The 2,137-nt window shown below is 38.7% G+C and overlaps 1 long non-coding RNA gene across 1 annotated transcript; it reads left to right on the forward strand.

Moving 5' to 3' along the window:
• Nucleotides 1–1,258: 1,258 nt before the first annotated feature.
• On the forward strand, nt 1,259–2,028 carry LOC121966373. Its single transcript, XR_006107579.1, has 2 exons — nt 1,259–1,474; nt 1,848–2,028. It is a non-coding gene; the product is annotated as an uncharacterized LOC121966373 (long non-coding RNA).
• The last annotated feature ends 109 nt before the right edge of the window (nt 2,029–2,137 follow it).

Consider the following 2,137-nt stretch of genomic DNA (forward strand, 5'->3'; position numbering starts at 1 on the left):
TAACTTCATTGATACCCACACTTGCAGATAAATTGGAGTCACTTTGTCCACGTGAGTCTTCTGCATACAAGCCTTCTCATATTTTGCAGTCCTTTTCTTCTTTCTTCCCCACAGCTAAAACAACCGACCTGTTCAACAACCGGAAGCAGTTTTCCTGACAGAGAGAGAACCCGAAAGTTTGAAACACCTGTGAGTCAACGGGTTGGACTCGTGTTCGTACGCATGCGCATATGCGCTGGGGGGCGTAGCCCAATAATTATTTTATTTTAGAATTAATCAGGATTCACATGCTGTGGGGTGGGGGCAAACTCATCCATCAAATTAAGCCTTTGATTTGACAGAAAGTATGTTCTTTACTTTTTGTTTTGTATAAAATCAATGTTGCTGTAATTCCCAGACTGTGATAATAATATACTTTGCACTTTGTATTTTGTCATCTAAAAACATAGTGGCATAATGACAACAAAGGGCATTTAAAGGATTAAAATTCAGAAAATTGATGAACATTTGATAGGTATGATTGGGATTGAATAAATAAATGAAGGTAGAAAATAATATTAATGTATAATATTTTTTCAAAGCTTCATTCTGAAAAGCGCATTTGGTGCAGAGGACGATACGAGTGTGTGTACTATTAAAGTGGGCCCTGAGGTTTAAATAAGCATCGGAAAATGTCCAAATTCATAATTATAATACAACAATAAAAATAGGTCTAAATTGTAATTTTTTAAAATAAATTTCTTTATTAACAAATGTAAGTTTACATATGTTTCACAAACATTCATGCTTGTTTACACTGTGCTGGTCCTTACATATCGCTTTACATAAATGTCTCATCATAACGCAGTAAAAGAAAAGAGAGAGAGACAGACTTCATTACTCATACTTCTTTTTTTTCCATATTTTAACCCCCTCTTTCTCCCTCCGTACCTCAGAACAGGACAGTAGTAATCAGAAATAATTTAGAGTATAAAACAAATATTAATTAACGAGAAAGAATTAGATTTTTAAAATAACAATCACAACAATAACAATAATAAATAAATAAAACAAAGCAAAAACACCATTTATGATGTCAGCATGGTCCTTAAGGAGTTAAATGTGTTAGGAAGGGTTGCCATTTGTCAAAGCACCTCTCTGAGTTTGCTTTCAGGTCCTCTGATCAATAAAATGATCAATAAAAATGTAATATTTACATATCTGCCGTGTGTAGTTCCACTCTACTGCCACAGGAGGCGCCCGCGTGCCCACATTAAATACCGCGACTGTCACCAGAATAAGAGGCGCTGCCGGAGTTTACCTGGAGTTCACTTGTTGAATGACAACAGACGGAAGTTTATTCTTTATTTTACACTTTATTTCTCCGCTTGGGAACAACTTACCGCATCTCGGCGCAGAGTCGCAGCTTTTCTGACTCCCGATCGGCCGCCTCGCCCCGGAAAAAATGCGGGACCGGACGAAAGAATTGGGAAATGTGAGTGTTAAAGTTACCGTGCTAACGTTAGCATTAGCGCGCTAGCCTGCTAACACTGAAGTTAAGTCGAGTAACGGCCGCTAACAGAAGAAGAGTTTAGCCGTGACAACTCTAACGGACAAAGTACACACATTAAAGTGATTAAAAATATCATTAAGTGGCCGTCTGAGTGTCTGATAGTTAACTTTAGAGACATGTTATTCACAGCTTCCGTTTCAGCCCCGTCAGGCCGGACAGACAGGGACAGACAGAGACAGACGGGGACAGACGGGGACAGACAGGGACAGACGGGCTCATTAACAAGTGTGTTTTTGTGCCTTAAAATGGACATATCTGTGTCCTTTTATTTATATTTTTGTGTCCTGACTTGCAGACTGCAGAGACTTCAGACGAGGACGAGGAGAGCAGAGCTCTGATGATCAAACCTGGAGCCTCTTCAGCCAAAGAGGAGAAGGACAATGAAGCTTTCTTCAAAAAGGTTTGCATTAATGTCGATATTAACCCTTTGGGATAATCCGAGGAAACTTGAGGAGGAGATGACGTTTATTTTTTAAATTTTTAAAAAAAAAAAAAATGCATGAGGGGGAAGGTAGTCAGCAACTTGGCGTGAAATGTTCCGTAAATGACGATTTCTTTAATAAATAAAGAGAAAGGGGGGGTATT

This window comes from Plectropomus leopardus, unplaced genomic scaffold (assembly GCF_008729295.1).
Source record: "Plectropomus leopardus isolate mb unplaced genomic scaffold, YSFRI_Pleo_2.0 unplaced_scaffold24197, whole genome shotgun sequence".
NCBI classification, from domain to species: Eukaryota; Metazoa; Chordata; class Actinopteri; order Perciformes; family Serranidae; genus Plectropomus; species Plectropomus leopardus.